At 47.9% G+C, this 13,491-nt stretch overlaps 1 protein-coding gene across 2 annotated transcripts in view; it reads left to right on the forward strand.

Annotated features, from left to right (window-relative positions):
• The window catches only part of SCAF8 (SR-related CTD associated factor 8), a 189,112-nt gene that overhangs the window by 152,556 nt on the left and 23,065 nt on the right, over nt 1-13,491 (forward strand). For both annotated transcript variants that reach the window (XR_014778138.1, XR_014778139.1), the window contains exon 22: nt 12,164-12,251. The gene's annotated coding sequence lies outside the window, so the exon portion shown is untranslated. The remainder of the gene's footprint in view (nt 1-12,163; nt 12,252-13,491) is intronic.

The raw sequence follows: 13,491 nt of genomic DNA on the forward strand, positions 1-13,491 counted from the left end.
CAGACAGATTGGCTGGCTGGAAGAAAACACGGGAACTAAACACAAGCCCTTTCATAAATGTCCTGGTTGGTGACGATGGATTCGAGTGACTTCTGGGGACAGCAAGCATGTGTGTGTGTGTGTGTGTGTGTGTGTGTGTGTGTGTGAGAGAGAGAGAGAGAGAGAGAGAGAGAGAGAGAGAGAGAGAGAGAGAGCGCTCTGGGAGTGGGATGTGATTCATCTTCAACTGGTAGTTGATGTGGAAGGGGACCTCACAAGGGCGGTGATTAGATTCCTTTTGAAGTTCACGCATGAAGATGCTTGTTGCTCTTTCGCTCACTGGATTGCTGGGCTTGTTGCCTCAGTCCTTAGAGTACAGGTGTCTCTGCCAGACAAAATTGCTCTGGGTCAGAGTTCATTCACTTTGAAGGCCTGTGGGAAGGGATAGGCAGAGGTGCCGGCTTGAGTCTTTCCCCCTGAGCTGACTTTATTAGGCTCCTGAACTTCAGGAGTGCAAGCAAAAACACAGGAAGCCAGCTGAATCAGGATCTGAGATGCCTGTTTCCCTGCCTGGAGCCCAGGGGGACCTTTCCTGTGTCAGGGGGACCCGCCACTCTGGAATATGTGCCCCCAACAGAATAGCACAGTGGGTGGTTTTCCTCAGAACTCTCTGGAAGGGTTCTTAACCACCCCATGGGTAAGCTGCTCTGACTTTCAGCTTTCTCTGTGTGAACTGAAGCTACAACAGCACCCCCCACACACTCCACCCCCCACTCCCACCCCCGCTTACCCCCTCCCCTACTGCCGCCCATTTTACCTAAGGTGTCTACTGGAGGAAGCTTGCAGTTTCCAAACAGAAAACCTGACCAACATGCCTGCTCTGCCTACATAGTCACCTGGGGCGGGGGGTGGGGGTGGGGGTTGGGGTGATGGGTTTAGTTTAGGAAGTGGATGAGATAGCATCTGGTTCTCCTGAGCCTACACTGCAGCCACCTCAGACCACTGCCAGGGAAGTGTCAAGCATGTGCAGTATGAGCTTTTTGATTGACAGGAGGCAGCGGTGGGCTTTGGGGCATTCGGGATCTCCTCCCCAGTGTTCCTGGAGCCACCACCACTGCCGGGTAGATGTGCTAGGGCATCCCACTTCCTGGAGAGGAAATATTTCTTACTCACGATGGTGTTTGGCCAGAGGACATGGCGTTTGGCCAGGGAGTCCCCACCTGTCCTTGGCCTATCTGGATGGCTGCCATAGAGGCGATCGATGTCTTCTTCTGTATCCATCCACCTCTCCGGTGAAGATTTACGTGTAGATCGTAGTCTCCAGGTATAAAGTCCCCATATTTTGTGTTTTGGCTTCAGTCATTCACCTTGGGAAAGTCACTTTAGCCTACAGGGACCTCTGGGCATTGTTGAATCGAACAATCACCAATGCATCTCAGTCCCTGTGTTAGGGTTAATATGGCTGCAATGAAACACCATGACCAAAAGCACATTGGGGAGGAAAGGGTTTATTCGGCGTACACTTCCGTATTGCTGTTCTTCATCAAAGGAAGCCAGGGCAGGAACTCAAACAGTGCAGGAACCTGGAGGCAGGGCCTGATGCAGAGGCCAGAGAGGGATGCTGTTTACTGGCTTGCTCAGCCTGCTTTCTTATAGAACCCAGGACCTCCAGCCCACAACAGGCTGGTCCCTCTCCCATCAATCACTAATTGAGAAAATGCTCTACAGGCCTGCCTACAGCTCAGTCTTACAAGAGGCTTTTTTTTTTCCAATTGATGTTCCCTCTCCTCAGATGACAGATGACTCTAGGTTGTGTCAAGTTGACATAGAACTAGCCAGCACAGTCACTCTACAGCTGTGGGTTGTAATGTCTCTGGGGGAATGCAGAAAGTATTAGTTATCTAAAATGTAGCCTCTGAAAACAAATTTTTCAAGGGCAGTCTCCAGATCTTAAGTGCTTCTTTAGTCTAGGCTAATTGAGGGACCTGACATTGACTTCACTTATTTGAAATGGATTAAAAAAAAAAAAGGCGCTGTTTAGTTCATGTGTCCAAATACATAAGAATGACCTCTCCTGGCCAAACAATTAAATGTATTCTTCTCTAAAAAGGTCAGAAGACAGAGAGGAAAGAAGGGAAGCCATTTATTTTAAAGTACAAGTTCTTCTCTTCCCGGTGTGCACTTTTGTGGCCTTAACATGCTGGTCCCAGGCTAAGTTAAGCGTCAGGGAGCCACTTCCGCCAAGCCCGGATTCTATAGAAACTGTCTTCTGCCACACTGGGGGAGGGGACAGGCTCACAGCGGTGAGGTGGAGGCAGTAAACAGAGAGTGATGGCTTTGGGTGTATCCTACTTGGGTGCCAGGTCAGGTGCCAGCAGGACGTGAAGGCATGAATAATTAAAATACAGGGGCTCTACAGTGGGAACCATGGGCATTTCAAGGGAAAACTATGGGCTACCAACTGCATTTGCTATGTATGGTCGTGGGGTACACCCGAAGAACTGGAGTGACGCAGGAAAGGGTGTGTCTATGGGAAAGGGGGCTTACAGAGGGACCACGTAGGGCACGGTTGAATGAACAAATGCTCACTGGGCAGTGTCGGAGGGAAAGTCTTCTAAGCCTTGGGTATGAGGCAGTGATCTCCATATATTAAATACTGTGGGATGGGGGCTAGGGAGTGGCTGAGGGCGCTTGCTCAAGACTTCAGCTTGGTTCCCAGCACCCATGTGGCGATCCCAAAGGACCCACCCTCCTCTAGGCTCCATGGTCACATAGGGTGACCGTGCATGGGGTGTATATGCATGCAAGCAAAACCCTCACACATGTAAAATAAAAACAAATAGATCTTTTTTTCTAAATAAAATAAATAAATCTGGGGTTGGGAGATGGTTCAATGGCTAAAATGCTTATTGTACAACTTAAGATCCTGAGCACCTATGGGGGGAAAAAAAAAAGAAAAGGAAAGTCTAGTGTAGTGTGGCATGTGCCTATAACCCCAGCTGTGGGGAGGGTTGTAGCCTCATGGTCTGTGCCCTGCACACCTCTGAGGGCAGCACTAACCATACTCTGGTCCCCACACAAGGTCGTGGAGGCTTTCTTGTGTCCTTCAGCTCAACGTGTGGGGAGATGGAGAGTTGCTTTCAGTAACAAACAAAGACATTGAGGATAGATGTCTGATAGTCTGGCAAGGATTTGGCATCTGGTGGGATTGTTCTGGCTCAGTCAATACAGCGAGGACTCTTTCCAGAGTGGGTAGGTGGTGTCTTTTCATGTTGAAAATGGGGAAATTGTCTATTTCTTTTCTTCCCTTCCTCCTTCCTTCCCTACTTTCTCTTTCTTTCAAGTTTTTAAATATATAAACTCTGTGTGTGTGTGTGTGTGTGTGTGTGTGTGTGTGTGTGTGTAAATCTTTGTGTGGGTGTGTAAATCTTTGTGTGGGTGTGTATATGTGCATGCAGATTCCCAAAGGAGTCGGACACCTTGGAGCTAGAGTTACAGGTGGCCATGGGCTGCCCAGTGTGAGTGCTGGCCACTGAGCTAGGCCCCTCTGGACATGCAGTGCATATTTTTAAGCACGAAGCCGTCTCCCTTCTTCCCTCCCTCTCTCCTTTTCTTTCTGCTCCGCCAATACTCACATCTTTTTCTTTTCCCCCCTATGAGATCTTGCTGTTTTGCCCAGGGTGCCTAGAACTCCTCGGCTCAAGTCATTATTCCCCATTTCTGCCTCCCGAGTGGCTGGTATAGTAGGCATTTCTCACTGCTGCCAGCTCCTCACCCAGCAGAGAAGGGATCCCACCCTGTGGCGCAGGCTGACCTGTCGGTGAACTTCCTGCCTCTTCACGCCCAGCCTTGGTTTTCTCTTTGAAGACACCCGAGAAATTGCGTTTTTGTGCCATCTTCTCACAGTGGTGGGAGTACAAGGGTTTTTGTTGGTGGGCATGCAGGCTTTAGGCTCCCTACCATGCAGCACGCTGGCCATGCCATAAAGATGCACAAAGTGATCGATGCAGACAGCCACGTGGGCGGACTCTGCCCTTAGAATGCATGGATCCGTGGAAGTGGATGCAGAGATCAGGGTGCCCTATTCACAACCATCACTTGTTGTTTTAAAGCTTTGTGGGTTTTGCTCACACGCTTCAGGGGAAACATCTCCAAAGTGTGGTGGCCCAGAGTTTAGCTTTGCCTTGCTCTCTGATGTAGCCTGCTGTGGCTGGAGTTCCTAAACCACCTTGGTGGTTCTCAGCAGGCTAAGGCACAGCTTGGAGGATGCAAGAGACCCTACAGAGTGTGTCAGAGCCCAGCATCTTCCTGGATGCCACTCAGCCAAGGGCTAAAGAGTGGGAAGAAATCCTTGCTGATTTCAGGGCGGCAGCTTTGCTTTGGCCTGGTGGACAAAGCTCCAGACCCTTTGCCCCCTTGGGGGGATGGGAGGGGGGGTCGTTGCCAAACTATGGGCTGGAATGAGGCCTGGCACGGGCAGCTAATACACAAAGCCTTGCTTGTCTTCACCCTCTTCATCTAATGGGAACCTGTCAGGCTACCTCCCCCAAAGGCTTTGCATTTATTTTAAAGAACGTCAGAGAGGAAATCTATCGCTTACCATCTTCCTCCTCTTTGGGAGTGTTTATTGTGATTGGAGGCCATTCTGGTCCGCACGGCTGTGGCTTTCTCCCTCCTTCTTTGTGCTCATAGGTTAAACAGCGCTGGGAGAAAATAAACAGAAGGGGCCAGTTTTCACCCAGTGATGGAAGAAGGAGAGAGGTTGGACTCTGGAGAGGTGGGGTCGCATACCCAGGCTCTGCCTTGGCCATGTGCTGGCTTTTCTCACCCTGGAGTCTAGCCAGGAGGTCCTGGGAGGCCTTGGCTAGTGTGGGGGGCTGGGAGCCCAGGCACCATGTCCTACAAGCAGTGTGACTTGGCGTGTGATTTGGAAGAATTTACCTGAGGTCTGTCTCAGCCATTTCTGCTGGAAGAAGAAAGTTGGGACCGCTCCAAACTGGAGGAAAACCTGAAAGCGTCCTGACGGGGAGAGGGCTCATGGGTAAATGCTTGCTGCACAGGCACGAGGAGCTGGTTTTGGATCCCCAGGACACACATGAAAAGCTAGGGCACCATACAATGTGCCCCCATAACCCTAGCTCTGGGAAGGAAGAGGCAGGCAGGGCCTGGCTGGCTAACAAGGCCAGCCATGACAGTGAGCTCTCAGTTCATGGAGAGGCCCTGGCTCACAAATGGTGTGAAAGGGATTGAGGAAGACACCTTGGTATTTATACTTGAGCAAGTGAGCTGTATACACATATTCACCACACACACACACACACACACACACACACACACACACACACACACACAAATGCAGAAGCACACACATGCACAAGCAAGAAAACTAAAAACATTTAGACACCAGACTTTAAGTTAGTTCCCAAACTGCAGGAGGGGTGTCTCCTGGAACTGTGCATTATACACACCTGTCACCTAAGACTTGCAGGGTCCCGCTTGAAGAGGAGAAGTCGCTTCCGGTTTGGGTGACAGAGCTCACGGGTAATGACCACACCCCTCACATCACTAGCCTCTCCCCTTGACAAGTGAAGAAAAAGCTTATTTAATTTTCTTTGTTCTCCCAGGGCTGTCCTGGAAATGCCAAGCAGTTTATTCCTGTAGTGTCGGCTCCCGTTTTCAAACCAAAGATTTCTTCCTGTAAAGCCCTCTAGTTTAAGAGGAAAGGCCACAAATACAGAAGGCCACATCAAGTGTATGACATAATACACTATTATAGGCGAACACCACTCAAGCCAACCAGCAAACAACACACTCTGCTGACCCAGCATCTGGGTTCCTGTGCACCCCTCCCACTCCACCCCCCCACCCCCCTCTGTGCTTGATCAGCCAAGTCTCTCACTTCCTGTGGCCCTCAGTTCTCACATTTTCCTGTTAGCCGTCTTAGCACCCCACTGTGCACTGCTGCCTTCAAAAGCTTAACTTTACCGGTTACAAAATATCTAATGAGGCTGAGGGTGTGGCTAAGCCAGGCAAGCTCATGTGAGGGCCTAGATTGGGTCCTCAGTGCCAAAATAAAGGAATAAAAGCACACAGTTCATCTTTTTGTTCCATTTTACTACTGCCAATGCCTTCTTAGACTTTATCTGTTGAACAACCTTTAGGTATCTAAGCTAAATACCAGCAACCTATACACTAATGTTTTAAATTTTAATTTAATTATTTTTTTTAAGTTACTATATTTTTCAGACCCATAAGATGCACCTGACCATAAGACACACCTAGTTTTTAGAGCAGTAAAATAAGAAAAACACTAAAAACAGCTTTTGGGGTGGGGGGAAAGTGTGTCTTATGGTCCGAAAAAATACGGTACCTTGGCTCATGTGTTGCCTACAATTTTGAGACCCTTAAAAAGTTATTTATTTTATATGTGTGGGTGTTTTGCCTCTGTGTGTGTGTGTGTATGTGCCATGAACATACATTTGCCTGTGGAGGCCAGATGAGCAAATCAATTCTTCTGGAACCGGAGTTGCAGATGGTTGTCAGCTGCCATGCGGGTGCTGGGAATTGAACTCCGGTCCTCTGCAAGAGCAGCAAGTGCTCTCAACTGCTGGAGAGCCATCTCTCCTGCCCCAGTTTTGAGACTTAAAAAAAAAATAAAAATAAAATTGATGAGCTAACTTTAAGTGAACCAGTGAAACCTAGACATACTTGAAACTGTAAAGGAGATGGTGAATTTCTTTTGAGTCTAGACTAACATGTTCAGGAAAAGTATCCCATCTCGTGAGACCCTTAGGTTCGTGAGGCAATAATAAACACCGCATGACATCATTGTTCATGCTATTCACCCCTATATGAGAGAATATGCTAGCTCTATAAGAAACAGCAAAATTATCAACCCCACCCATGAGCTAATGAACAAGCTCAAGGCAAGCAGTGCAGCTTTGGGGTCACAGCTCTGTTGTGAAACCTGGGCAGGCCATTAACACCCCCTCCCCCACCCCTCCTGTTTCCTCTCCTCTAAGATGAGGATAATAGCACCAATTTATTAACAAAGACCACGTGCACTCTGCCTGGGAGGGCAATTGTGCTGTATTGCCCTTGAACCTATTAGCCGAGCCAGAGTCCTTGGTCTAAAAACAGTAACAATGTGGTCCAGGTGTGTTGGAGGCACATCTGTAAGCCCAGCCCTTTGGAGGCTGAGGCAGGAGGACTGCTGTCGAGATTGAGGCCAGCCGGTGAAATATAATGAGATGCTATAAAGTAACAGGCAAACAAATGAATAAAGAGTAAAGGTGTGTGAAAAATTTACACACTCAGTAAACATCAATTGTAGCTTCATCTTTCATGGGCACCAAATGCTTTCAAAATTTCACACACTTTATTAATATGGACAGCAATGCATAGTAGTCCCTAAAATGGTGATTATTTATAGTCTTCCTCTTGGTTCATAAAGTAATTTTATACAAACGATCCACTTGCTTTTTATTTCTAACTATGTGTAGTGTGTATGTTTGTGGGTATGTGCACGTGAACGCAGGTAACAGTCGGGGCCAGAGGTATCAGATTCCCCCCACCCCCAGAGTTGAAGTTATTATTAGCTGCATGCTCTGGGTGCTGGGGATCGAACTCAGGTTCTCTGGAATAGCAGCGCATGCTTTTAACCAGTGAGCCATCCCTCCAGCCCAGATTTTATTTTTTTGGAAAGTGTGTATACATGTGAGTGTGGCTGTTTGTACACTTAGGTGCAGTACCTGCATAGGCCAGAAGAGGGCAGCAGATCCTTCAGAGCTGGAGTTCCAGATGCTTGCCAGCTGCCTGGTGCAACCGCTGGGAACCGAACCCAGGTTCTGTTAGAGCATCTCTCCAGCTCCTCAATTTGCTGCTTAGTATAATTAAAACAAAAATCACGCCTTAGTTATTTCTTCGACTTTAGTCATTGGCTAGTGTCCCTTTGTTAGCCTACAGCAAGGGAGGACCCGTCAACAACCTTTTGATGCGCAGTTGTATCATGAATACTGGCTAAAACATCTAGTCGTTATTTTTATTTCTTGCCTCTGGAACTGCTTGTTTTATATGGCATATGGTTGTCCTTGTCATGATTGTCACACATCTACTTAGGTAAAAATGTAGATTCAGTAGTGGATAAGATAAATTAATGTTGGCCTCGTCTCATGTCATTATATAACATATAAATATGCAATCATTAAATCATCAAAATAGCACTAGGAGTCCACCGGGCCTTGGCTTGTCATCACACACCGTACATCAGATGGAAGTACAGTGTGGTGGCATGAGGCCATTCTCTAAGTGGACCTTGTCTCTCCAGCCTGACAAGGGACATCACCTATCCCAGTGGTGTGCGATCCCAAAACACACTGTACTTCGGCTCACTACTTCCTGGCTCCCTGTTCTCCACGCTTTCCTCCTGCTAAGTGAGAGTGAGGTAGGAGGAGCCATTCCCAGCAGAGCCAGCGCTTTGTGCACATTCTGGCAGCATCTTCAGGTCTAACAGGATAGGCTTAGGGTAGGGTCCTGTCCTGAGGTTTTTATCATTTCTTCTGGGTCCTGGCTTCCACGGTTAGAGCTGGTATCATGGAGCCTCTCTGTGGCGTGATAGGTGCCTGTCCCTTAGTTGAGGTTGAAGGAACAGAGGGGAACCCCAGCTCTTGTTTTCCCGTCTGTCTAGTTAGGGTTGATATCGCTGTGGTGGAACTCTGTGGCTGTTAGGGTTGATATCGCTGTGGTGGAACTCCGTGGCCGTTAGGGTTGATATCGCTGTGGTGGAACTCCGTGGCCGTTAGGGTTGATATCGCTGTGGTGGAACTCCGTGGCCGTTAGGGTTGATATCGCTGTGGTGGAACTCCGTGGCCGTTAGGGTTGATATCGCTGTGGTGGAACTCCGTGGCCGTTAGGGTTGATATCGCTGTGGTGGAACTCCGTGGCCGTTAGGGTTGATATCGCTGTGGTGGAACTCCGTGGCCGTTAGGGTTGATATCGCTGTGGTGGAACTCCGTGGCCGTTAGGGTTGATATCGCTGTGGTGGAACTCCGTGGCCGTTAGGGTTGATATCGCTGTGGTGGAACTCCGTGGCCATTAGGGTTGATATCGCTGTGGTGGAACTCCATGGCCGTTAGGGTTGATATCGCTGTGGTGGAACTCCGTGGCCACAAGCAACGTGGGGAGGGAAGGGCTGATTTGGCTCACATGTTTATACTTCTGTTCATCATAAAAGGAAGTCAGGGCGGGAGCTCAAACAGGGCAGGAACCTGGGGGCAGGAGCTGATGCAGAGGCCAGGGAGGGATGCTGCTTACTGGCCTGCTTCTCATGGCTTGCTCAGCCTGCTTTCTTATAGACTCCAGGACCGGCAGCCCAGGATGGCACCACGCCACACTATGCTGGGCCCTCCACTATCAAGCACTAATTAAGGAAATGCTTTTAATACAGCCCGATCTTATAAAGGCTTATTCTCAGTTGAGGTCCTTCTGCTGATGACTCTAGCGTGTGTGTCAAGTCGACGCAGAACTAGGCAGCCCACTGTCCCACCTCTGAAGCTTGTTAAGACTGTTTCTCTGCCCTGAGCATCTCATCCTCGATAAGAAACAAACTGTAGTTGGTTTATTCTGGATCTCCACTGATGCTTCATGCCCAGGCAGACATGCCCAGGTTCCTCTGCGCTCACCATCTTATATGAACCTCTAAGAAGACAGAGGTCACTATGTCCTAAACTTGGCAGCCTTCATGTCTCTCTTTACCATGACCTATGACCGCAAATGTGGTTTTTTTGTTTTGTTTTGTTTTGTTTTTACTGCAAAGCAGTTCACACAGGCTGATGGATGGCAGAGAAACCCATGTTCCCCACAAGTTTCCCTGCTGTCACTTCCTTCATGCTGTTTTCTAATCTGTCAATATTCTGTTTTTACTTCATTTATTTATATACTTTTCTTTCTTCCTCCCTCCCTTTCTTTCTTTTTTAGAAAGGGTCTTGCTGTTGTGCCTGGAACTTGGGATCCTCCTGTCCTGGCCTGAGAACTGAGCTAACAATTTCACGACACAGTATACTTCATCTGGTCCTGGTAGAGAAGGCATAAATCTCAGCTGCTTCCTGGGGAAGCTGAGGCAGGAGGATTTCAAGTTCAAGGCCTGCCTTGGGTTGTAGAGTTTGTTCAAGTCCACCATGGGCAATTTAGTGAAACCCTGTATCAAAATGAAAAGTGAAAATAAGGGCTGGTGAGATGGCTCAGAGGTTAAAAGAACTGGCTATTTTTCCAAAGGTCATAAGTTCAATTCCCAACAACCACATGGTGGCTCATAACCATCTATAATGAGATCTGATGTCCTCTTCTGTCCTACATGCAGGCAGAATAATAAATAAATTTTTAAAAAAGTGAAAATAGGGCTGGGGCTATAGTTCAGTGGTAGACTGCTCAGCCTCCTTGCCCAAGGCTCTGTAGTACTGAGGGGCAGGGAAGAGGGAAAGAAGAAAAAAAAAGACCCACTTTAAAAAAGTACAATGTCTTTCTAATATGTATAGAACTGGAGTTTGAACAGGAGAGGTCTATTTAAGGCACCCAATTCCCCTCCCCACCCACAGTGCACAGTGAGCTCACTGAAGTCACAATGTGCTAATGAAAATGTGCTAATCGCCGCTTTGTGTACATAGCGCCTACCAGGTGCCCACCTTATAGCAGAGGCTCAGATGTAAGAGCCTAGCCAAGGAGCACAGCCGCTCAGGTCCTTTGTGGTGTTATTTGTAAAGCAGACACATGCTGTGCATACTGTGGGGGGACTGAGGGCTGCCTGTGAGGCCACCTGTTTGGAGCAGAGAGCCTGGCACCCACAGATGCTCCATTAACATACACAACGGCTAGTTTTCTCCAGGCAGACCTCTGATTGGCTGGCTCCACAGTGTGAGAAACTCATAGTGTCTCTGAGTGTGATAAGAGATTGGAACTCCGTTAAGTCCAAGATCCCACCAGCTCAAGCACTAAGGTTTTCTGAGGTGGCGGGAGGCAGATTGCTCTTTGGGGACAAGTCCACGCCTGTTCCTGTATGGGAACTGTCCTGGGGTGGGGGTGGGGCTTTTTGTTATACCCTGCAGGGCACATTTTTCTATGAAGTATAGAGGTATGGGCTTATTATTAGAAAATCATTTCCATATTTAGAAAGATTATAAAATAAGTTTTAAATCAACATGAAACTTGGGGGCTTTGTTTTTTGTTTTGTTTTTTTAATATCAAAAGCTGTTATGAAGCTATAGTTTCAGCTAGATTAAGTACCATTTTTCAGGAAGATGTCTGGCTACTGAACTTTTTTTTTTTAAAAATGTTTTATTTAATTTTAATTTATGTGCATTGGTGTGAGGGTGTCAGATCTTAGAGTTACAGACAGTTGTGAGCTGCCATGTGGTTGCTGGGAATTGAACCCAGGTCCTTTGGAAGAGCAGGCAGTGCTCTTAACCACTGAGCCATCTCTCCAGCCCAGCTACTGAACTGCTGACGTAACCAGAAACAAGCTGTTAGGCTGTAGGTGACAGACTCGGGATCTTGACCTTTGGTCTATACAGAGGCGCGTCCTGCACTGTTGTTTTTAAATTATCAATAGGGCCTAATAATTGTTTAGTGTCAGGCCTGTAATTATTATTACTTCAGTAAAACCCACTAGCAATCAAGACGCAGACATGTGTTATATTTTAAAATAGCCTTAGTTAACCTGGGGCAGGGCAGACATTAATCCTCTAAACCACCTTCCACAGTGGGGCAGGTATCCCATACTGCACAAGTAATTCTGAACTTTTAAGTACAGACTTGGGGCGTCCTCTATTTTACACTCACCAGGACAAACCAACAAGGGAAACCATCTCCATAGATGCTTTCCTTTGCTGCAGAGTCACAACCAATGTTCAACTGTCCGACCTTGGCTTTCCGTAGCCATTTCTCACCATGCCTGTGTAGAAAGAAAAAAATGATGTGTTCGTGTGACCACATAGCCAGGGAAGAAGAGGATTGGCTGTGACCAGAATAAGCGAAGCTTCCAATGGCAGATGTTGGCACCTGTCATCACGGGCTCCCATTCTGAGCTGTACCTCACCTTGTGCATGAAATTCGAGCATTTCGTTTTAATGCCGTGTGAGTAGAGAGTTCACTCTTAGCAATTTGATGATGACTGTTTGTTGTTGTCTTTCAGGACAGAAAGACGCAGAAGACTGCAGAGCATCTACACTTCTGGGAGGCCATAAAGTTGCTTGTCTTCAGGAGCCTGGTTGAGGTTGGAGGTCAGTAGTGTCTTCCATTTACCTCTGTGTCTTTAGGAATTCTTAATGAGCAGGTTGTCCTAAGGGGAGGACGAGAGCCACACCAACGTCAGGTCCACTGTTTGATTCTTTTTCTCACACCTGTGACCAGATGCCTCGCATAGGAACGTAAAGAGAGAAAGGCTTATTTTGGTTGGCCCATGGTTTGAAGAGCTGGCTGGACCATGGTGGTGGGGAAAACGTGGCGGCAGATGGCTCCATGGATGTGTTAGTGAGCTGCTGGGTTCCTCACCACCTCCCCTCTTGTCAGAACAGGAAGCAGAAACAGACAGACCATAAGTAAGGGCCAGGCTATTACCCTCAAAGTTGACTCCTAATGATCTACTTCCTCCAGCTAGGTCCCAAACAGCGCCATCAGCTGGGGACCATGTGCAAATTCACGGGCCTGTGGGGCACATTTTATACTTAGAATATCATACCTGCTAGCTTTGAAAGGGAACGCGCAGGGTGGAGAGGCTTCCCCTGTACTTTGTAAGCACCAGACCCACAGCCTGGAGGGCCACAGTCTTTGGCCTCAAGAGTCTGATGGGAAATTAAACTTGGTGGCAAAGGGGTTCAAGCTGAAAGGCCAGCTCCATGAGAATGTTTCAGAAAGGACTTCCTGGCCACCTTCTATTTCTAGGGCCCAGGAATGTAGCTCAGTTCATAGAGTGTGTGCTTACCTAGTATACACAAAAGCCCAGGGTTCAGTCCCAAGTCCTGCATACAGTGAAGCATGCTGATTCATGCCTGTAATCGCAGCACTGGGGAGCTGAAGGCAGGAGTTCAAGGCTAGCCTTTGCCATACAGGAGTTCAAAGCCAGCTTGCATTATTATGAGGCCTTGTCTGTAAAATAAAAGGTCCCATCACATATACAATGGAGGACTCTTCACACCCTCACTCCAGAGAGGAAAAGAAGGTAGCTGATGGTCCAGTCTCAGGGCTGGCTATTTGTTCTCCATGGTTTGTTGGTCCAACAAACTATCCTTCCAAAGGAAGTTCACCACCTTCCACCTAAATAAGTGCAGGTACGACCATGCCACATCCCTGTGGATCCTGAAGGACCCTCAAATCCTGGAGGATACCATGGCCACCTCACTCCATCTTCGTCTATTTTGCCAGGCTCAGTACTTAAGCCACTGTGTGGATTGGTGGCCTGGTACTCGCCACAGTGTACATGTGGTTTTACCTTCTTCTCCAAAATGCTACATCAAGCACTCT

The sequence above is a fragment of the Acomys minous genome (assembly GCF_964271855.1).
Source record: "Acomys minous genome assembly, chromosome: 3".
Lineage (NCBI taxonomy): Eukaryota > Metazoa > Chordata > Mammalia > Rodentia > Muridae > Acomys > Acomys minous.